This window comes from Vidua macroura, chromosome 6, assembly GCF_024509145.1.
Source record: "Vidua macroura isolate BioBank_ID:100142 chromosome 6, ASM2450914v1, whole genome shotgun sequence".
Lineage (NCBI taxonomy): Eukaryota > Metazoa > Chordata > Aves > Passeriformes > Viduidae > Vidua > Vidua macroura.
The window spans coordinates 33,529,102-33,554,064 of record NC_071576.1 but is presented as its reverse complement, the minus strand read 5'-3'; the positions used below and the strand labels follow the sequence as shown (position 1 = coordinate 33,554,064).

General features: G+C 41.0%; 1 protein-coding gene across 9 annotated transcripts in view; it reads right to left on the bottom strand.

Moving 5' to 3' along the window:
- The window catches only part of RAD51B (RAD51 paralog B), a 379,423-nt gene that overhangs the window by 17,782 nt on the left and 336,678 nt on the right, over positions 1 to 24,963 (bottom strand). The gene's annotated exons all lie outside the window — the stretch shown is intronic.

Here is a 24,963-nt window from a genome sequence, read left to right as displayed (position 1 = left end):
AGAGAGAATATTATGGCTCCACTTTATATGCTTTTTAATACCTAGGCTGAGATCACAGCCTGCTCCCAACCAGTATAAGCTGCTCCTCTTCTAGTCTTAGAGCTCTATCAATGCCAGGCTGTAAAGGACTTTGGCATGAAGCTCTCTATGTAAATAAAGGATATTATATTACTATGATTAGATACTTTATGTAGAAAACAGACTGTTGTTTGTGAGAGGAAATATTTAAAACCAAAATGAAAGCCTTCCTGAACAACCTGCAAGGTGATGAACACAAACTGAAGAAACACACACAGTTACCAGGACCAAAATATCCAAGGTACTAAGCATCAGTCAGATCACGTCATGTCCTCAGGTTTGCTGCTATTAACTGTGTTGCAAGGCATCTCAGGCCTATTCAAATACGTATTTTTTTTCCAGTCTCTGTAGCTGACCCACTGAGACAAACTCCATCATAGCACAGAGAGCCCTCAGGTGCCTGAAGGACTCTGCAAAATAGCCAGCTCATACCTGGGCTGATTCATACTGTGCTGCGCCAAAGCTTTAAAGAAAGTCAATAAACCTGAAAGGAGGAAAGTAAAAGGCAGGATATTTCACAGTAACAAGCCATGATTGACAGAGGTGATGTTGTAGAAGAAACACAAGGCTCTGAAAACACAGGTTGTCAAATTAAGCTGTGTCTCAGTTTTCCTCTTCCTCTTTAGCCCTGTTTGTTAACTATATGAAAAAGCAACTACACTAGAAAAGAGTTGGTCATATAGCTGTCCTGGGGTAACCATACTGACAATGATGATAACGCTCATTTCCCATATTCCTCAAGGGAAATATGCTACACTGACAAAAGCACCTCTAAGACTGTTTAAAACAGCTTTGGTATTTATTGCAAGGCACCTACAGCATTACTCAACTGTACTTCATGTTAATATACAGCTGGCTTGACAACCCAAAAAATGTACAGGAAGTCCTTCTGAGAATTTACTGGGAGAGAATAAGTGAAGTTGTCTACACTCCATCTAGCTTTGGGAGAGGGCTGACAGGAAATGTATCTGAGAACTTATTTCAATAAAAAGATAGGAAAGAGTAAGCAAGCAATTCTTTCCAAAGAAACAGCTCATAGTGAGCCTCTGAGAAGTCTAAATTCTCATCCTATTAAAACAATCAAACAAACAAATAAACAAATCCCCAAGCCCCACTCTCTAAACAAGGGAACAGAAAATACCACCTGTCTTCAAGAAGAATCCAAGCATTTCCACAGTCATGATATACTAGGCTTATGAACATTGTTATTCTTAGTATATATAAAATATATAAAATATAAAATATAAAATATAAAATATAAAATAAATATAGTTTTGTAGTGTCAGATTAGCCAACTACATTTTTGAGCTTTAGACAGCCCAGTAAATGTGCACTTTCAATATGCTGTCTCTTTTTGCTTACTTGTTTGTTTCTGTTAAACCATGATGTTTAAAACAAATCACAGGAATCTTGAAGTCTGTTTAACACCATTGCTTTTTGAGCGGCATCACTCAGGAATTACGGGCCAGATGAGTCTCAGGTTTTTTAAAGTGGATGACCATATTTTTAACTACAAGAATACCATAGCTTTTTTCTAGTTTTCAGTAAGGTCCATTTTCTACCAAACAGGCTTTGTAGAGGAAGATATGTATGATACCACCCATCCATAATCACAAATTATAAAACATAACACAGGGGGTTTTACAAATTGTTTTTCTGGAATAACTGCTGGTTACTAGCAGGTACTGAACAGTCCCCATTGATTTTGTATGAAATAGCAATACCCAGTTGTATCTGCAGGCCTATGTGCTACATAAAACTGCTTAGATTTCTACACAGGCTCTGATTTGATCTTTTGTTATCTTCTCCAAGTGATTCAACTTGGAGAACTGGCCTGATTGTATCATTATAAGCAAGTACATGTAACTCACAGGGCAAGAAGCCATTACAAAGTTATTTGTACGGAATGTATGCAAATCAGCTTCAGTTTGAGGTAGCTTGGGACAAGTCTGGGGGGATTTCCCTGCTTTATGTAATCATTGTTGCTTCTCAGCTTCCTCTATTCACATAACCAGGAGAAATAGGCTTGACACTGCTTGGTAGTTTCTCAAACTCAATTTGAAAGCAAACATAATGTGCTCAGTGACCTACAGCAGTCTTGTGGCTTTCAGTAAATCCACAGATGCTGGTGCAATGACATCTGGAATTAAGGAGGCCTGAAGGAGCAGTAGGAGAATAACATTACAGACTTCATTTGCTGGCACACTTTGACAATAGTCAGCAGCCAGGAGGATCTGTGTGCTATTCCTCAGCTCTAACTCTGGCCTACCCAGAGCCCTGATTTCTCAATTCTCAATCCACACAGAGTGATGCACCTCATATGTGGTGAGCACTGTCACCAGAGCGTGGGGCAGTTACGAGGCTCCTGCACACCAGACTGCAAGCACACAGAAGTGGCTGCCCTCACCTCCACGTGGGGAGGTGAGGAAGAACACTCATCTTACCATCTGCTCAGGTGTCTCCAGTCCCACCAAAAATATTCACTGAAATGACAGGCTGGACAGGTAGAAGCTTTAAGGCAAGTAAGAGAAACCCTCTATCTCTTAGCAGCCCACAGAGAGCTCTGTGCTGTTCAGGCCACACTGCTTCTGACAGCCAGGTGAGCCTGCTCAGGGCTTGGCTGAGTATCGCTCCCTACCCAGTGTATCGTGCCGTACACATTGTGGTGTTATGATTCCAAACTGGAAGATTTATAATTCAGCAACTATTCATATTCTGAGAAACACACTTACTGAAAACCACTAAGCTAAGGGAAATACGACAGGTAAAGTAAGCATGGTGGCACTGAGGAGGAAGGAAATCTCCCTGCAGTGTGCTGATAAGAGTGTGCTTGATATATACAGTGTTCAATCTGCACAATCTGCAACTGGGAAAACACAGGCTAGCTGAAGGAAATTCAGCTTGGGGGCCCTAGGGACTGAATTAGTCTGTTAAAATGCTTTGTTGGTTTTATTTGTCACTACTTAATTAGGATGCTTGACCAACACACTGGAAAGATAGTAACTGTTAAATATTCAACAAGCTGATCTTTCAGTTACAATATTGCAATTCTGAATAAAGTTCATGGAAAGTTTGTCCTTCCTAGGTACTCCAACAAAGCCAAAGGGAACTAGACTGGGACAAAAAAAAATAAAAAAGTAAGGAAAAAGTAGGGCAGTACTGTGGAGACCTGCTTAAAAATCCAAGTCTTGCTATGGGCTCATTGAATGATCTCAGACAAGTTGTTTCCTGCCCTGTGCTTCAATTTTTCCTATCTGTAAAAAGAGTACAACAATGTTGATCTTCCTTGTAAATCACTGAGATGAATGGCTAAAAAAGCAGTACTATATTATTAATTACTTATTATTATTTCTGAGGAAGAAAAAGCAAAGAGAAGAAGTCATCAATCTTTCAAGGTTTTCTCAATCCTCATGAAAAATAAAAAAGCACCACAGAATGTGAATTTCACACAACAGGAACTTTTGGCAAACTACCTTTAAGAAGAAATAGTGGGTACATAATTAAAAGAAAGTTTAAAGTGAGCAGACACTCAGGAAAATGCTCCAGATGGTGAAACAAGTTAGGCTGCAGAGCAGGCTCCCACAGGAAGCAATGAAACCCCCATTGTTTGAGACATGTGAAACTGAATTCCTCAAAGTGCTGGTATGTACAATACAAGGAATCATTCTATACTGTCTCAAAGTATAGCGGCACTGTGATCACCTGAGAGAACTGTGCCTTCCACTTCTTCAATTTTAAGAGAGAAATTACTCTCTCTGACTATGGAGAGCTGTAGACTCATTTATCAATATAGTACCTGAGGAACATCTGCTGGGGAGTAACTACATGTGTTTTTGCAGGAGATGGGTTCATCAACTCTTAACAGATCTTTCACATTCCTAATTCTGATGTCTGAACTTTGTATGTCGAAGAGGGGAAAGAAAGCCCCCCGCATTCTCTGGGAATTACAGTGTATATCCTACTATTTATTTCCTTTATTACAATCTAAAGAGAAACTGGGTGGCTTGATTTTTACAGGCAGTGGTTTGCAGAAGAAATACCATTATTTTAATGGGAACCAAATGAGCAATCATTACATAAATGGTATTATGAGACATGAAACTAATGCTGAAATGTTAAATGCTTGCGTGAAACTCATCAAGATGGGAACTGGCAGCAGCATGCTAGAACATTGGGGTTTCTCCACACTCAAAATACTACTGCAAACATTCTCCAGTGCTGTTAATGCTAGTTCAGCTCCTCTGGAGGTAGCTCTGGAGGGCATCTGACTGCTTCTGTTGTTACTGGCTTAAAATCTTAAGACCATCTCTGAAATCCAAATTCAGAGCTTTGGGCCAGTTTTATTGATAGAACTTGGTTAAGTGGCTGGAGCAGGTAGAGCAAGAAAACTTTTTAAAAGAAGCTGGAATTAGTGTTTTAATACCTTCATTTCCTCTTGGTCTCATACCTGCTGGTACACATAAACATGCTGTGAATTGATTCAGGTGGCAGAAGAGCACTAGTGATTCTGTTTTACTCTATTCACTTGGGCAGGACAGCCATGGAGTGCTCCTGATCCCTTCTCAGCTCCTTGGACAGGAGAGCTGGTGCCAGGAGCAGTGGGATGTGCAACCCAGCATGCCTTGCCTGCTGCCTCCACCGAGGAGGGCTGGCACTGCCTGCACTTCCCTCCGCCCTGTTCTTGGCCAGAGACTCAGCAATTTCCTCAGGAATGAATCATGAACAAAAAACCAAACAACAGCTATTTAAGAAGGTTTCATCTCCCTCCGGAACTGTCCTGAGCAGTATCATATTCCTGACAGTTTATTCTTCAAGAATTTAGTCATCTAAAGTTACAGTGACTCATGTGATGAACCTTCTGCCCATTTCCTGGAAAGAGTCTTGCATGGTCCTCTACACCTCCTGCCATTTTCCTTGAGGGTCTCAGTTCTCACTTCATTTTCATATAATTCAGCTTTCCTTCAATTTTGGTGTGGAGGAAGAAGGCAAAAATATCTGGAGTGTACCCAAATTTATAGTGTAACCAGAAAGCAGTGTGGTGAAAGAAACATCTGGAAAACAAAGATGGACACTGAACCAGAGAATCTCTTGTAGTTGCCTCTTGGGCTGAAATCTGGAAGTAGTTGCCTCTTGGACTGAAATCTGGTTAGAAGAAAAGGAGCTGCTCTATAAAGTGCTGTGTGGTCCAATATGATCATGAATTTACCAGGGCTGTACCCTGTAAAACGAAACTGAGGAAGATTTGAGGGCTCTCTCAGATTGTTCCTTGGGTAGGTGTGACTCACCCTGGGCAAATGCCACTGATGACAAGCACCCTGACACAAAATATTGAATGAATTGTGCTGGATGGAGACCAAAGTAACTGTTTTACATACTTGGGCCAATCTGAAAGAGACTTCTGTGCAGAAGTCCTTTCCTGCTTCCTTTCCCTGATGGAATTTCAAAAGCTGCTCACAAACAGCTTGAAGGATACTTCAGCAAACTCTGATCTAAGTGGGGTTGTGCTATGCCTACAGCAGACAGCTGCCTGGACATCAGTGATACCCAGACCATCCCTTATAACCCATACAGAAGTGATACTGCTGCATGCTTATGTTACAGTTAAAGCAGGGAGTGGGGGTTTAGTGTTCTTCTTAAAATATCCAGAAACCTGTGAGAGTGTGACAGCATCAACTTCACTTCCAAAGCGTGAAACAGCTCAGCAGCAGTGCTGGTGCACACTATAGATCAACTCCTTCTACACCTAAGTTGACAGAGAAAGCATCCTGACTTACAGTAACTTGCAGCAGAGGTAGTTAAGGAATTTGGAGATCTTACAGGATGATGTCTTACAGGATGATTTCAGTGCTCAGTTATACCAGTGTAAGTGGCACATACACTGGGGTATGTGTGTGTATGCATGTGTATGTACATATACACACACTCAGATACACGTCAGTACATATACACTGACACACATCAGAAGTCTGTCCCTCTAAAGGCATAAAGCTGGCCTGACATTCTTCTTTTTTTAAAAAAAGTAAACTTCTACAAGCCCTGATTCCAACAGAAATGTTTCCATGATTTATTTTAAGAAGAGAACATTCCCCTGTAGTGCTCACCACAACCCAAACATTGCAGCACTGTGCAAGAGCATGAGAATCAGAGAGGAAACTTAAGAATCTATTTTCACCACTTCAGAAGAGAAATAAAAACAGTAAGCAAACAGGAAAAGCAGTGAAGGATAAATTTTGTTTTAGTGGTGGCTGCAGTGTTATCTGCAATATAGCTAAGGAGAGTAGACTTGAAGCGTGCAGGCATTTCTAGTGATTTCTGCAAGACATGACTAAGTGTGTGATGGACACTTGTGGGAGACATCTACACTGTAAGAAGGAAATTTCTTTTTCTTTGGTTCACCCTTCCTTCTCTTCCATCTTACCTTTCACATCTGAGAAACTGAACAGTAGATTAGAAGAAATTGCCTCACTGTTTTCAAATACAGAAAATAATTTGAAGCATGGGCAAGCTATGCAGAGAACAAATTCCTCATTAGTGGGAGAGCACTTAGATCTTGAAAGTAATGGGAAGAGTCCTTCCTCTAAATATCTGGAGCCCTCTATTGTACAGAAAGAGGCACCAGCCCTCAGTGCTACTGTTTGTTTCTTTGCTCAAATTTGCAAAAACCAGCAAGCATTAGAAGGAAAAAAAGGGGCATATGTTAAGAGAAAGAACTAATGAGCAAGCACATGGTTTCCTGACATAACTACTGACTGCAAGCACACATGCATGCAGACATGCACACACAGAACACAGTGCCTCAGTCTGAAAGATCTGTGTACTGAAGACAGAGAAAAAAAGTGAGTGAAGCCTGCTCAAAAGGAACCATAAAGACTGATCTTGTGGCAGATTAGTGATTTCACCAGAAAGTTTCTGGAAGCTGTAAACAGGAAATGGTTAAGTGAAATCAGGTGGAGATGCTGATTGCAGGAACAATGCAGGAAATTGCTGAGTGTCTGAATGGATGAAAAAAAACCTGCTCTTTTGCTCGGACCTTGGCAGTCACTGTAGGCCCACTCCACCTTCTCCTGGTCCTCCCTCTCTACCTTTATCTTCCTAAGCTACAGTCTCGAAGTCTGCAAACACCTTTTGCTTGAGTTAACTGCTCTCCTTGAAAATTGGAACCAGTTCAGGAGAGTTGGGAGGTTCTGCTTGGATGGCAAGAAACAAGAAGGACTTACCTAGTTGGACAAGAATGAGTCAGAAGTACCCAGCAGTACCTACTGCCTGCCAGGAGTTTCAGGTGTGAGGAGCCAGAACAGCATCTCTGGCTACTGCCCCAAGTGCCAAATTCCCAAGTGTATTTAGTAGAACAGTCAATCAGAGAAACATTACTCCTATGGCCCCTTCCATTCAAGGGAGCTCCCAAAGCCCTAAGCTGTAGGGATCATTCTCCATCTCCACTGAATCACAGTCCCTTCTGGGAGAGAGCACTGCAGCTGTTTAATAGCTCACAGCAACAGCACACAAGCAGATGGAAAAGAAAGTGAAATGTGCAACAGGCATTTTTTCCACTTTCCTTCTAACCTTTCCTCTCTCCTCCTCGTCCACAGCCATTTGTGCCAATTCCAGACTACTCCAGATGTGTCACCAGTCTGCAGAGGCTTGGCTCAGGAGATAGGGATCTGCTTGCCAATGCGCAGCCTTCCCAGTGCTTTCAGACCCAAGGGTCAAGTTCCTGCTGCCACAGTCTCATCCCTGGCTGTGCTGCCAGATGCACTGCATGATGAAGGGCAGACATGCTGGTAAGGAACAATTCTGCTTTCTTCTAGATGAGTATGGTGTTGATATAAAATTGCTTAACATAGACAAGACACTCTTGCCTTCGAAGTATAGTAAAAGTCACATTAATGCTGTGAGAAAAGTTAAGAAGTACATGGATTAGTTTGAATCATTTTGACCTTGTCTACATCTTAAGTATTGGATGGTAAAGCTCTGTTGGCAAACACTCTCTTAGATATTTCTCCTCCTCTCCTACACATACAATAAAAAAAATCTGTTTAATTTTATATTCTGAGCAAAGAAAGGCAAATGAGCAATTATGGAGTTACAACTGCACAAACAAAAAGATTTTTCTGGCAGAGAAATCTTGCAAGGAAATCCTGCTCTTTTTTGACATTGTTATTTTGGCAAAATTTACCAGGTGTTACTGTGAGTTCAAACTTTTACTGCCTTTTCAGTATTTTTTAAAACAGAGAGTTACTGCTTACAACCTAACACTTTTTAAGTTCAAACTCTTAAATCATAGTCGGGACAGGACCTTTGAGAGTAAGGTTTAAACTTACCCTGAGCAATCTCCCATATCCCACACTTCTGCCCAGGCCATACCTTCCTGGAAATGTCCTGAGAACAGTTGTGATCAGAGACCAGCACTCCATACTGCTGCCCCCGTGGGAGGAAAGAGGAAGGAAAGGTTGGTATGACACCTTCTGCAAGTGCCACCACACCTGTCTAAGATGCCATGGGACATAAGTGGACAGAGAGGATGTGTGCTATCAGCTTCAGGTGGATGGCAGGCCAACTTCAGGTAGTTAAACCTTGGCACTGACTTCCAGGAAAAAACAGTCTGTGATTCATATAAATCTAAGAAACAGAGAGAAAATGGAGTGAGCGGAACAAAAAGAAACAGGTGCCTATTTCCTGCTCCTTTCACAGTTTCAGCTTTTCTGCACCCTTACTCACATATTTTTTGCACTTAAGTTGTTGAGAAAAATAGCAGGAATGAGGTTCCTGGTATAATTACAGTTTGCTGAGAAAATCACAGCCCGCAGCAGTGATTCCTTTAGTGCTAGAGACAGATGTTGCTGAAGTCTAATCACAGGCTTCCCACTAACCAGGCCCTGAGTCTCATCTGTCATCAGCTGAGAGGCTGCTGGCTCTTGCCATGCGTGTGAACCCAAGCTGCTTAGCTCGTTCCTCTCCCCTCATCCAGAGCCAGGCAGTGCCAGAAGGAGGGTATGTTTCCATTCACTCCTTGCCCTCAGTTACAGTGATACCACAACTTCAATGTGCTGCTTATCTCTCCTCCAGGCCTAGTATCAAAGCCTTGCTGGAAAGGGCTCAAGTGGTTGTTTTCAACTTACAGTGTGTAGTGACTGCAGTTCAAAAATACAATTTGAGATAAGTTGAAGGAGAGGCTTAGTAAGAATGGCCTGTAGCTAATTTGTCCTTCCAAAATGTATGGTATTTTCTGCCTCTTAAGAGGACAACGTGATGGGTCACATAACCTCCAGATGTTAACAAGACCCAAAAGGGGATGAGTGCTGATGAGCACAGAAATAGGAGGAAGAGAGCAAAGCAGAACTGGACATATGGAAAAAAGTCAGGAAAGAGCTTACAGGAGGAGATTGAACAAATCTCTCCCTTGTGTTACACACAGATGACATTGCCACTAAATGTTTTGTATTTGACATTCCAAGAGCATCGGGCCACTAAGAGCACCAGGCCATATCTTTGAACTTCTCTGTCCTGGTGAAAGAATCTCGAAAATCAACAGACCCCACCAATTCAGAAGTGCCCCAGTGCAGGCAAAAGTCACCATGGTACTGGATTAACATCTTTAGATTGGATTCTGATCATGGAAAGAAATTGGCTGAAGGAGACTATTTCAAAGGCACATTACTGCAGCATAAAGAACCAGTGAGAACTGGGAAAGTTCTTAAGCTAGTAAGGACTTTCAGCCTCTGTAAAGTTAACAAGTGCCCTGAAGTAACAGGGGAGATGGTAGGTGGGGAGGCATAGATTAAACACCTGTGTTTTGCATAAGGAGCTCTTAAGCAAGGCATAAGGGAACTGAGTTGGTCATCATCTCTGGTCAGAGGCAAAAGCGTATTAAACGAGCTGACTTTCTGAAACAGCCTGTGGCCAACTCAATTTCTTCGTGTTTAGCTTCTTCTGAATCTGCACACAGTAGCTGGGCACACACTATAATAATAATCACCAGATCTCTGCAGTAAAGGTGTGCAGGGCAGCATCTCAGCCACTGACAGATCAAGGGAAACCAAGTGTAGCATGATGTGTCAGAGAGGGGGAAGAAGTGACTCACACGGGAAGAAAAACAAAGCGAAGATGAACACAGAGCATAAGAGAAGTGGCAGACTGTTGGTTGCAAATCAGTTTTCTTGCACTCAGAAGAGTGGGTATTATGGTGAGAGAAGCTGTATTTGACAGTAATGGAGGTTCAAGGAAGTTTGATTATGATTAAATGGCAGTCACATGCCAACACAGAAAAGAGGCTTTAAGACTAAAATCAAAGACCGGAAGTGACTAAGTAGGTCAGAAGCTGTGGGTAGTGAGCTGCACAGATTAAGTGGGACTTGGAACAACTGAGTTAGCTCTGCTAAGTGATAACAACACAATGTCACCAAGTTTAAAAAATCTGACTCTGAGATCACCTTCAAGGCCTTGATAGCAAATCAGAGATTGCTGAGTCCTAGCTGTATCTACATCAGAGTAAATGCTGTATGTGTTTTAACAAGAGATCCATTTTACAGTCACTTTTTGACCCTGCCAAGCTTCCTGTAAATAGAGTGCTGTTTTGTCTGAACAGGATTTCTTCTTGAGGAGCTGGGAAAAATGAACTGACTAATAGAAACCGTGAGACCGAGAAGGGCTGCTACTGCAGGTTGAAAAGACAGATGCAATGGAGAAACTTCTTTCAACTCCTCAATTCAGTAAGTCTTTGATTCGAGAGCTTTGTTCACATCCAGGGCAGCCGGAAGAGAACAGTCACCTTGTATTTTTGTACCTGATGAGAAAACTCCAGATTGTATGTGTGCATTGGGACAGTTCAATGTGTGTCTATTCCAACTTCAAAGAGGCTTTCAGTGCTCTTTGAGATGTAGGGTGTGAGGAAGGGTGAGAACTGCTAATGCTAGCCCCATCCTCATTAAATCTTTGCCCTCTCCGGAGCAAGCATGCAAGTGGAGAGAATAGATGATATGCATGAGCAACTGAGCATCTGTGATCTCATGACCTTTGACTGTTGTATTATGGGAAATGTATTCTCTGGTTGCTATGCTTTTCTAATTCATTTGTATTTTCCTTCAGTGACTCCCTTGTATTTTCTTTGGTGCTCCTGCATAACGGTTTCAAGGAACCACAGATATCTCCAAGTTAAGCATGCATACAATAGCTTTAATTAAATGTTTGTGGGTATCCCACAGTAAAGCAAGGGAAAGAGAAAGCAAACAGCTCTGTACTTACTTGTACCTATCTCTTCTGAGCCCTGGCTTGGGTGGAGGCATCAGCACCACTGCCATTTGAGCCTATTTCTAAGCTATTGTGAAACAAAGGGCATCAGGTCCTGCTGCTCTGCATGCAAGCACTTCAGACATATTACTCTCATAAAAAAGCTACAGGTCACCTGTGAAAGGTACAAGGCTAAGATATTTTAGAGTAGGCTAGAGGAAATAAAAAATAAACTAAGGGAGACCCTTCTTTGCTCCACTTACAAAAACTGAAGACTAAGATTAAAAATATCCTTAACCATTCCTTAAAATACACTAAGATGCTATTTTAGTACATAGCATGAAAGCATAGATTTTGGTCTTCTTTGATATTCTGATATTAATATTTTCTGTTCTCTGTGCCATTGGCACAGTCTCACTCTTGATGCCACCCTCCAGAATCAAATGATGATTATTATTGTTATTATTTTCTATGGGAATCTTTGCTTCTTTTACAAGCAGTTAACTACATTTTTCTTATGTATAGAAGAAAGTTGTAAAGAAATTTGCTTCCATTTCAGGCATTTAAAGTAAATATACATGAGGCAAATGAAATTTGGAAGGGGAACGTTCATCACGCAAAGATGGAGGAATAAGAGAAATAAGAGGTTATTGGTTACAAAGGTTATTGGTTAGTTCTTGGAGTCAAATACAACACAATTTTACAGCAGATAAAGTGTTTAGAGGAAGAATCTTTCTTTCTCTTATATGATATATAATAGTTAGCAGTATCTGCAAAGATAATTAAGAGGCCTAACACTAACAATTATTGCTAATATTTAGTACTAGTATAAAGTTCTTGTCTTGAGTTTTTCAATGACTGATGTCACTACTAGTTCAGAGTTGATGCAAACTAACTTAAAAACACTTTGGCAGAGCTGTACATATTTTATTGCAAATCCATCCATTACTTTTTAGTGGCTCCCAGAGACAACATACATCAGAAAATTCAAGAATAATTGCAAGGCTAAAAAGAAAAAATAAAGGCCAGTTTGATGGAGCATAAAGAACCTGTGCTTCTAACACTGATTTTGGTTATTTCCCCACACTGAGCCCAGAGGCATTGCTAGTTTTTGCAGTCTGACATGCTGGATTTGGGCAGAAGTTGAGCAGAGCAGGGGCTGGGTTAGGTTTGCTGGAGCTAGAGCAGCAGTGACTTTTTAGGAGGGAACAGAAAGCACGGGTTGTTTCCCTCATGTAGCAAGGCACAAACAACAACAGGGTTATCTGAGAAGATTGAGAACTGCTGACATTAGAAACAGGAACTGGCATCTGCAAAGTTGAGTAGGAGTGGAATGAAAGCAGTCTTACAAAGCAAAGGAGGAAATGAGAAGGCCAGGGAAGATCTAAAATTGTGAGCAGCTAACAAATGCTGACAAATACTTCTTTCCTCAAGGGTATGATCCTGAGCACATTCAGGCCAACTTGAAGATTCCTACCAGGATTTTTGAGATACTATTAGTGAAGATTTCTACTCATTGCCCCTCTCTTAAGCTGTAGTCTGTTTCCACTGCATCTTCAGAAAATGCCCCATAGGGATGTTGGTGCAGTAATCTCGGGCAATTGTAAATACATTTAGTCTTCTCTGGTTCTTCAGGTTCCATTTCCCTTTAGAAAGTTGTATCTATGTTAATTCACCAAATATGTTAAGAACTTGAAGTTAAAGATCAAAGTTCAGTGCAATCCCTCTACTCTGTGACCTAAGCAGTGCTGTTTACTGACAAATGCTCCCCCAAATTATTTGTGATAAGGAGAGGGAATTGAAAAAGAAGAAAATAGTGATTGGTGATTTCTTTACAACTTCTTTTTATTAGTTTGTTCTAAAAGTAGTTTGGTTCCCCCAAACACACACAAAAAAAATCCCATTCCTGACATAAAAGCAGTTGCAAATGATTTAGCAGAGCTTTCTGTACACTGTGAATGCAGTGCTCACACTACCTGTCACCCCATCAGCACCCCAAACAGATGGGGAAAGAAGAAGAAGAAAGGTTGCAAAATGAGTATAAATACTCTGCATGGAGCCAGTAAGACAGCAAAGTCACAATGGTGGAAAGGGGAATGTCAAAAGTTAATCCTAGGTGTAACATCTCAGAAGTCAGATGCATGTTTTGAGAGGCGTTTTTCAGTTAATATTTATGTTTTGTTTTCACTCTGTGAACTTTAAGGCAGACCTTAGCCAGTGAAAGCTGAATTCTCTGTAGATGCCTTGCACTACCTGTTGTTGTGTTTCCAAGTTTCTTATTCAATAGAACATTTTTCCCCTTGTTTTCAAATGCTTGCTGGAGTCTTAAGACATTTTAAACCTAACAATAACAAAACACCTGCATTTTATTAAGACTTGAGACTTAAGTTCCACCTCCCTCAATTTTACTGAAATGTTGCCATTAATCAGGTTAACCCTTTCATAGCCAGTTTTGCTGTCAAAATGAAGTTACATGTCTGCTACATATAGCCAAATTCCACACTTTATACTGTATTTGGAGAAAAAGAAAAACAGCCCTGAGACACACCCAGAGAGCTCCATCCTGTGCTGACCGGCAAAGGGTGCAGAACCACAGCTGCAGAGGCTATCCTCTCCATAGAAGCACAACAGCCCTGGAATGGCATGTCTCCTGGTAAAACTTAAAACTAAAATGTTCTTACCAACCATTTTTCTTTCAAGAGATTTTTGAGTTGTGTCACAGAAACTTCATTCAACTAAATGGGAAAACTTACTCTTCTCCATGTCCCTTCCCTTTTCTCATTTCAATGTCTTAAATGAGAAACAGGATAGCACTATACAGTGATTTTTGTGCTTGTATGTCCAATAATGTTATTATTCCTATACTGAATTAGAAAAATGGCAGCACGTGAAGTAATTGCCCAAATTCATGCAGCAGTTTAGCAAAAGGGCTGATAAATTCAATTGTCAATGCACTAAGCAGCTGTGTTGTTACCCAATTAATTTAACTTCCTGATAAGCAGTTATTTCTAAGTCCACACACATCACAGAAGCACTGCACTGCAAAGAGCAACAACTGCTGGCTATTTTACTAAATATGATCAGTTCACTGAAGGCAGGAGAGAGAGTAACTTAATGCAACTAGACAGGGACTGAGGATCTGTACATCATGAGTTCTCATTCCATTTCTGTTGCTATTTATGTATTTATGGGCATGTAACTTTAGTTCTTTATGACTCAGCTTCCCATCTATGCAAGTGAGAGAGTAATTCTTCACAGCCAGCAGGTGAATCAAGAGGTCATAGACTTCTGAGATGATTCTGAGTCAGTCATTCATCTTAGGACTTTAGTGGCACACCTATACAGGGCTAATTGGACTAATATGCATCAGACCTGCATGGAGATCACAGATTCAAAGGTTTGGAGATACTCAAATACCATGGCTATAGAGCCATACAAATTCCTAGGATAACCAGGTAAGTAAAGAGAAAAGTATTAGTTGCTACCCTGTATATTTACCAGTATAATTCATTTAATTGGTGGTTATTATTTACACTGTCTGATGTATTAGACACTGTTCTGATTGATACATCTCTACAATACTGATATAGGAAATATTATCACATACCCTGGCAGTCATAAAGAGAAAAGTACAAAGTTTATGCTGACCTTGTACACAAATAATTTCCATTCATTCATACCTACCAGTATATGATTTCAAATCTGTGTAGGAATCAGTAATCATTGGAAATGGCCTTTATCCTCATGTAGGACATAAGCCTATTGCTATTGAATATAGTGTCATATGATGTGGGGATCCAGTAGACTGGCACATGCAGCAGTGAAAATCATGTGGTATGAGAATAGCAAACAGCCCCTGTACCCTCATGCTAGCTCTGACCACAGACCAGGAGTGTACACTTGTGTTCACATTGAGGAGCACACCTTGCCTTGCCTGCAATTAGGGAAGACAAAGGCTGAACATAAGTTATAAAGATAATCTAGGATGGAATTTTTCACATTTGAGTTATGACTCATAAGATTTTTACTTTTCCATTCAGTGTAAACATGCATAAATAATCATTCTAAATTGCTTTTACATGTAGAGGTAAACAGCCTTTCAAAGTCTCTCTTAAACCAAATTGGTGTAAATCTCACAGTTGTTTGAGTTTACACCCTTTAACTAGCATTAGGAAGCTGTGATTTATATTGCTGTATAAATCACATCTGCTCATAAGCTGTGGTTTAAAAACATTGCACATCTGGAGTATCAAATGTGTGCAAATTAGAGAATTATATGACATTACCAGCCACTTGCATGCAAATGTAAGCAATGCAAGCTTCATTTTTTGTGTAGTATTTGAAGTCGTGTTATTATGTAGTGTAAACTACAATCATCTACTCTCTACTTAGACAGCAATCCAAACAGAGATTTGCAATCCTTTTGCAATCGTTTTTACAGAGCCATATACTCAGGTACCCCATCAAGAATGTACAAACTGTTATGTGCCCTGAAGCATGCTCATGGCCCTTCTTTATAGGTGGCCTGGTCACCATACTCATTACTTTTGAGTAAATTAAGGGCAGGGTTTCATATTTTGTAGTTGTGCTTGTTGATAAAGGAATCAGCAATCTGGGAAAACAGAGGTTTTCCATCTTTACTTCCGTCATGTATCTGTGACTTCTTTTAGAAGTCAGTACCAGATTGACCACAGCCAGCACTTTCTAATCCAGGATCTAGAGGCAGGGGTGGGGAGCTGGTATAATCAATCTCTTTCAACACTGTGAAAGGGGCTGTCCCCTGTGCTGCATTTTTCTTCCTCCGAGTGTCTCAAAAGGCAGCGTCAGCAAGGCTTTCCTCCTTCTATTTCATAGAATTGCTCCTATTTTCACCTCTTTTTATGTAAGTACTTTTAAAATCTAGTAATAGCAATGTTCTGCTTTAAATTACAAGTTGATTTCTTTTCAGTCTTGACTGCGTTTTTCTTTAGACAAATGCTTGTACAGAACTTTCATCAGAGGACCTAACGTTACTTATAAGCACCATTAATGAAGCCCAACAAAACAAATATGCAAAAGCTGTTATCATATTTATGTTTCATAATAAATTATAGATAAATGAATACATGACTCAATTAAGGTTGTACTGTGAATCAATGATAGCAGTTGGAAATGTAGCCCAGGAACTTTGACACCCACACTTCTGCTGAAACTATATGCCCTGAAAACACCAGGAGGGTCTCACACCCATTGTGCCCTACCAACATTTCTCTCCTATCACTGAAGCCTTTTTAGGTTATGAAAATTAAAGAAAAGTAAAAAGAAGGCAAATCATTGTCTGACAGTACGTTGTTTTCCCCTCTGAAACTAAAAGACTTTTTCTTGGTTTATTTTTTTCTTGCAGTAGATATTGGCAGGCTGAAAGCTGAAATAAAATAGGAAAAAATAACAAGCATATTTTGAGTGATTACTCAACTGGGGTCCTTTGTGACAGGAAATGCAGCTGCATGACTAATGGGCCTGACTTTCTCTTGGCTTCCTTCCCCCTTCAAAGATCTTGTTTATTGCCCCAGCCAATTTTTTTTTTTAATTGCTAGAAGCTAGAATTTTCCAGGAAAAAAAAAAATCCTTGCAAGGGGCAAAGGCAGTAAATCTTAAAAAGATCAAGGGCTGCAGAGCTCTCCCTCATCTACTCCTTTTAGCCTTCCAGGCTCTTGAGTCACGTCATATCTTCCCCCATTCTGCTCCAAACATGTGTCTAGCAGATCTTTCTGCTTTGGTGAGGGGAGGGAGTATGCGAATCACATTTATAGCATTTAACCCTGGAATTCATAAAGGAAGGACTAATTCCATTAAGGAAACTAGGGGCCTCCTTAGCCTTTTGCATGTTGTTTTTTTTATTATTATTTTTCCTCGCTCTCTCCTTAGCAGTTGTGTGCCCATACCCCATAATGCCATGGCTGTTAAGTGTGGCTATTGAGACTTGACACAGCACAGTCCCATTAGTAAGGAGCCATGGAGTTTTAAACGTTGTTTGCCTTTGGCCTGCTTTGTAAGTCTGCTTTGTTGAGCTTTCTGGGTAACAGCAGATAGACCAGGACCTGAACCTCCCCTGAACTGGAAGAGGAACTGTGCATCCAAGCTCCATGGCAGGTCCTTAACCTTATAACTCAGTGCAAGAAACCCTGAGCTCCCTCTCAAATACTGAATGGTGTTGGGCATATGGTTGGAGAGAGTATCTATGGGAGCAGGGTCCTGTCACCCTTTGGAGGTGCCCACCCTGAAGAACAGTGGTGCTGAGCCCTGTGTGGGGGAACAGTGGGCTGACTGAGCTGTCTGAGCTGTGAAGTGTTCCCACAGTCTCAATAAAGCAAACATGGCATTTAGTGGCCCGAGGGTGGGCACTGGTGCAGGAGCCTGTGTGCTGGCAGCTGCAGTGCCAGCACCAGCCCTGCCACAGAGGCAACAGGTAAAACTTCAGACTAGTAGTGGTGGGTTTATTCCTGCAAGGAGGTTAAAGCTCAACCACACAGGTAAACAATAGCCTCAAAGAACATGATCTACAAGAAGTGGGAGCCATTCTTTAGCCTTTTGTAAAGACCCTTTCCTTTGGAAAGCTGGGGTATCAAGTCATTGAAGGAGAGTTTAAGGGCTACTCTGCAGTCTGCAATGCTGGCATGGTTTCCTGTGCCTCTACCAGAGCCTGAAAAAGGAGGTGAATATATTCATTACCATAAACTGCACAGAGGAACCATCAGAATATGGGTATGCTAAAAAAAGAGATGGAACCTTTGCTTATGAACAGACCTAAAATAATTGAATACATGTGTACAGAGAGATCATTTTCCACTACCTAGAAGAGGAAAAATCTCTGGGGAAGTAGCTGATGCCAAATATTTTCTTATGCTTCATGTGTCAGCAGGGTCTGGCAGAATCCCTTAAAAAACAGAGCATGCATTTTGTGCAAATTGAGAATCACAGTTCTAGTGATTTAGATTGCTTCACCAAACTAGAGACATTTCTCCAAAAATACAGCAGATGTTTGATGATGTACCAAGTTTTTGGCATTTACACAGATCAGATAATGTTAAGATCAGCAGAAAAAACCTAACAGAATTACACAGTAAAAGTCTTCAGATCTGTCCTGAAAAAAACTTCAACTGCGTTAGACAGAAAAAAAAGTTAATTTCTCACAACAGCTCTAAAATCCTGGCCAAGCTATACAGCAAAGTTACAGAGGAGCTAGACTGGGTGCAGAAGTGGTGGTCACCAGGATTTGTTGGAATGGGAGATGTGTGTGTAACCTGGCTGCATGACCTGAGACCACCGAGGCACCGCTGCAAAAATACTGGCAGTAGACTTTGACTACAAAGTTTGACAATTCCAGAGACCGAAGGATAAAGGGGATGCAGCACTGAGGTATCTTAAAACTACACGGGACAGAGCCATCCCCAAAAAAGAACTAGCCTAATCCTCTTGCAGCTATATGGTCAAAACTGGAGATCACTAATTTCTGTGCCACGAATGCTAACAAAAGCTGAGTGTTAGTACATTCTGATAAAAAAAGAAGGATTTGGCACTTGTCTGTAAATGTAAAAAGTTTCCTGTCCTCTTTTTTTTTTGTCTTTTATGAGAAGACTGTTTCAGAAAACTGACCATAACCCACTTACTGCAATTGCCAAAATGGCCTGGCAAAGCCCTCTCTCCTCATGCATACATGGATTTATTTGCTTCAGTTATAAATTTATGATTTGCAGATTGGGAGGGATTTGGTAGGTTCAAAACTAATCCCTTGAGCATTTTATGAAAAAGCAATGATGCAAAGTCCAAAGCTAGACTTTGTATGTGATGATTTGCTTAAAACTTTTTGCTTGTGATGGTGATAAGACCCAGTGGAAAGTATATGAGCCTGTCACTAAGAATATTCTCAGCCTTGTTGCTGACTTTGGATGAAGCATGACTACTGTTATCCTGACTAGGAAAAATTAAATAACCTCTCTTGATGCTTATTACCTGAGGTAATCTTACTACAAGGTAGTACAACTAAACAGGCAGCACAGTATATCAAGCTTATCACTGCTACACATCCTGCACCTGCTAAGGTAAATAAGATCTGACAATATAGCAGGAATAAGTGTAAAATGTCTTCACTAAAATAAGATTTAGCTTTACCACTCTAGTTCTATTACTCTTAATCAATGAGATAGTAGTGCCAAAAAAATTCATTACTACTCAAAACAATGTGGAATTAGGCTGTGATTTGATTTTAAGTCTATTATATCAACATATCAAGGTGGAACATATGAAGTCAGTCAACCACTGACATTTTGCTTGACAAAAAACCCCAAAACAAAAATGCAAACTATTTCCATTCTTGCAGTCTTTCAATTCCCTGACATCTTCAAGGGTGTCATCAAAATCACGGGGGTCTTGAAGAAGAGTAAAGAAACAGCCAAGGCACCAAAAATTTAAAATAATGTAACTTGCCTCCCTGACAACTGTAGCTATGATATTCCAGTCTCTGAGATGTAGGAACAACTGCCCAGTCCTCAGGATTCACCAAGCACAGTTTATGTGATGTTGGTTGTAACTACTTGCAGTTGCATATCAGCACAACTTGTCTGAATTTGGTCTTGGAAAATTCAGTGACTTTAGGACTTCTGACACTAACAACTGCCCCTTCCAGTCTGAGAATCTGACTGAGGTGCTACAAAGTTCTCATTTTATTATGAACAGCTGGATGAAACCAGATGTGTAATAAAGCCAATCTTTCATAGCCAGTCTAAGCACTGGATGGGCAATGATGCAACTGCATTTCAGCCCAGAGGTGGCTGCATTTGAGCCATAGGGAAGCAATTTATAAACAAATTTCTCAAGCACTTTGAGATGAAAACACTACACAGAATCAATTTCATTCACTCTACTTATGTGACAAACTCATGTTATTCATGTTATTGTTTTCCTGGTTTTGCTACGCCAATCACACTGCAATTCCAAATGTCATCACCCTGTGCCGGAACAGCAGTCTGACATGTTCAAAAAATCTTGCAGAATAAAAAAACTTGTGATGGAAATTGCTCTTGTGTGTGCAGCCTGCTCATACTCAGGAAGTGTTCATGTTCCATTTCTCTTTGTCAAGAGGCATGAGTATGGTTTTGAATTCTGGGTGTACTTTACCCACTAGTAGCCTGTCCTAGGCACTATGCTCTGGAGCATGACAGTTGCCTTGCATTCAGGCTCCTGGCTGCCTTCATTTTCTGCTCTGATGCTCTCCTGACTCTGGAAAATCTTACCTAGTCAGAAGAAACAACCAAACTATATCTCAACAGTTTCAAATTACGAGACAGTTTGGAGATGTTCTCTCCCCTTTTGTTGAATCCCGCAAAAACAACTAAAAGAAGTGTGTTACCTAGGCGATCAAAAGGACTGGGCTGTCTTTGACCTTTGATCTGAAACTAGATGTCAGATGAGGTCTAAATTAGGTATCTGCTAACTACATGATGTAGCTTCACCCAAAATGTAACTGTTGTTACACACCAGCCACATGGCCTCCTGTGCCTTTGTTTCTTCATCTGTAACATGCAGACAGAAACACTCAGTTGTGCAGCAAGGAGTATTTAGAGTTCATTGGCATTCCCGAAGACTGTAGAGATTCTTAGATAAACAGTGCAGTATGAACAGAAACCAGGTGATACTTTGTATCTTTCTCTTGGCGACACCTCAGCGCTGTTGGTATTGTGCTCTCGCATTCCCGAGTTAAGCTTGCTTGAGGGATTTGATTTTACTCCGGCTTAAAATCTTTGTTTCGTTCCTCAGAGAAGATGCTGAAATACATGGTAAAGCACAGAAAACCTCACATGCCCAGAAACTTCACTCTCGAGGCCCCTGCTAACCACCTGACCCTCCCCACCTTTTTTAATATACTCAGCCAAGAACAGTGAGAACAATTTAATTCATGCATGCTTTGCACACCCTACAACCCTTTGCATTTTGAAAGTCAGACAGAGTATTCTCTGACATAGCAAACAATTATGTGCAGATGAGAAGCTTTGCTTTATAGAAAAAAAACTGTTACTATGTACTCATGTGTTTGTAGACTTAGAAGAAAAAGCAGAATTTCCAAGCTCTTGATAGTGAGGTATAGTCCCAAGGCTGGATACACATTTTGCTTCAAGAACTGAGTTCTATGTCTATGTGCCTTCAAGATGCCTTGTAACTATAACATCATCTTTGTTTCCCCATCTCTAAAACTGAGATTATGATATTCTCCCATAATAGAGAGGTTTAGAAATGTTCATTTCTAGAAGTTTTAACAAATGTTGAATATCAGTTGTTTTGATCCTATTCCATTACAAAGAAGCCCTGCAATTCTTCCATCCTCTCCTGTTAAAAAGATTGTCTTCTCTTGGAGCCTTTAAATTATTTAATTGAATTGTACAGGCTAGTTGTATAAGCCAACCTCTTTTATATAACTCCTTTTTGCTGTTACAGAGTGGAGGAAGATGGGCATTTAGACAGCAAGTAACTGTTTTGTGAGTAAAAGGGAGGGACATACTGACAAAAGGTTTCTGTAAATAACTTTCCCCTCTGTGCTTCAGGAGCAGCTCTGACTGTGACAGCTCCTCTTCACAGTGTGTCTTGCATAGAACTACTCACAATCAAAAAGTATCAGCAGGTGTGAAAAGCACACCCACACAAGTGTCAGGTCCTCAAGCATCATTCATGTCGCTGTTGAATTTCCCACTTTGCAGCAATGACTCAGCTCGGTGATGGCAATGTGAGTGGCTCAGGAGAAGAATCACAGTAATATCAGTATTTGTAACAGCAGCTCATTAATGATGGCATTAATGAGAATTTGCAATAAGGCAGCATGTTTCAGGTCTAGCGGTGGTTTTGCATAAGGATCTCTGTGCTGGAGCACCTCCCACACAGGGCACAGAACCTGGGGCTGGAGGTTGGGGGTATTCCTTATGGAGCAGGGACTCACAACGAGGGCAATGTACACCAGGCAGTGTCGAGGAGCTGAGGGCAGCTGGGGAGCCCCACTGGCTGCTGTACAAGAACTGGGGTCTGAGCTTGCCTGAAGGGATGGGCTTGTCCTGCCAGCTCAGTCCTTCATCTGTCCCCTTGAAAGTCACGCTCGGCCCACACATCACAGCCACGCGGAGAGACAGCAGTTCCCTTCAACACACATAGCGAAAGGAACTGGAATTACTGCAGCAGTCTGGGAAAGGGAAAATGTATAATGCCAGGCTGGATAAGACATTTAGACACTGTCGGCTTGATGTGGGCAGAACTCCTGCCAGATGAAGCATTTGCACCTGGAAATCCGTGCGGCAGAAGACTGGCGCTGGAGCGTTTGCGTTGCCCTCAGCGAGGCAGCAGCTCACTCACACGTACTCCGACTCCCAGGAGGCCGGGGCTCAGGGCTCCTCAAGGAGGTCAGTTTTTTATATAGTAAAGCAAACAGTTGAGCTAATCAAGAATTTTTTTTTCTTTTCTTTCTGAGGCTCTTGGCATCCAGCCCTGTTACTTGCAATCCTTAATTTGTACTGTGGCTGCCTTTTCCCTGATGCCTTCTCACTCAGTCCAATTTTCCCACACACTTATTTCCTAACTCTACCTCTATTGAGGTCTTCATTTAGTTTGGATCCAAATTTATCTTAATCCTACACAAAGCTGATGTTACCTCATCATTTATGCCTGCAAATGACTGTCACCAGAAATTCATAAGCCTGAAAAGTTTATGAAAAAAAAAGCCATTTTCTGTGTTGTTACTTATAAAGTAACTTTATTCATATGCATTGATAGAAACGGACTGTGGATCAATTTAGACCTTCTTTTTGATTATACAGCTGCCTGAGTCTTAAAATTGGGGTTTTTTAAGTATTTATGTATGCCTGTTGTAGGGGTGGGCTGAAATTTACACACACTACTCACACACTGGCCATGAAAAAGCCTCTTATCATAGAGCTTCCACTATAAGGGAGCAGATTCTGATAAAACAAAAGTCACATTTTGACAGATTCTCCCTCCCACTTCCATAATACTATGTAAAGAATAAAAGAAAGGCATTTTTTCTGTTTAGCACAGCAACACAGTCCAGAACATGTTGTGTCGTTTGTGTAGAGAAACTGATGAAGGTGACATCATGCAAATAAACATCTCAAGTAAAACCATAGCAAAATCCCAGTAAAAATATACAGCTATCTAGTTCTTGATTGTCAACATGGCAGAGGCTATCTTACTCAACAGCTGATGAGAGATGTAGAAACATGAATAAGTGGCCCACCTGATCACTAAGTTCTATCTCATGAAATCACCTTTAAATGGTCTTTTCTGAAAAGCTGCACAGAACCCAATGTGTTCCTTCAGTCTGCACACACTCTAGGATCTGCAAAAGAGCACCATGTTGTAACAAATGCACAGCCTCCACCACACATGCAGATCCAGCTGATCTCATATCATTTGAGGTAAATACTTCTTCTCCTTCCCTATGGTCATTTTCAAACCCATTTCTACGGAACTCCTCTGCCTCTGAATGGAGCCCAAGTTGGCAGGACAGTACTTTCCAAGTCATGATGCAAGCTGCAAACAGCTAACAAAGCCTGATGCACATTCCCCATATTTTCACTGTAACTGCTCCTCACAGCCACTTCCACACGAGCACAGAAGGGTTTTTGAATGAATTACAGAGAAGAAGAAGCTAAAAGCACTGCAAGACACTGAGCTAGGAAGCAGTGGATGGGCTGTGTGTCCATCTTCTGCAAGGCAGTGGATCACAGGCCAGGGCCAGCAGAGAGGACACAACAGGCATCATTACTCATCGGCATCCCTCACAAAGAAGTCCCCTAGCCTGAGCAGAGCCACAGATTAGAAAGCAGATGCTGCCAAGTTGTGCACTGTGCACAGTCTGTGAGGCAGTTTGCTCAATGCTTCTCATTAATTTCAGAATCCACTACTGAAGAAAACACTTTATAAGGTGGGACATGTTTTAAAAGAACAGTTGGTGCAGATTCAACTTGTATAAAGCTGCATAGCTCTATTAAATACCAAGGGGTGTTGCTGATTTATACCAGCTGAGAAGTTGGCCAATATGCTTTTGAAACCATCAACTCTCCCATTGGTAATTGCCAGTAGAAACACTGGGAAATACAAGAAGAAATGAAAAAAATGGAGCACATTTATGTGAAAAACCTTCGATGCAAAACAAATGTCTGCTCACTGCACAAAAGCTGAAATAATACAGTTGTTATTGGAACTGTGCTACAATAAAACAAGCTGGATGAGTCAACCAGCAGTGCATCTAATCTCCACTGGCTGCCTTTCTGGTCCCCAAGCTCCCCATCTATTTTTATCTCTGCTTTCTTCAATGTGATTTTTGGTTTACAAGCAATAAATCTAAAGCTCTAGGGTCCCCTGTGTGCACTCTTTTCGGCAGGCCACTCAGCATTTAGGATTTTACCCAGACCATTTCAGTTATAAGACCACAGAACATGGAGGCTACAATTCAAAAGATACTGTGACCCAGAATGCACAGCAGAGGCATGAGGCACCACAAAATTTTCTGCACTGAAGGAAGTAGGCACCATGCAGGGCCATCTGAGGAGCTTTGGGATAGACTTGCTTCCAGGCTTGATAAAACACACAGATTGGGGCAGTGCTTTATTTAAGCTCCAT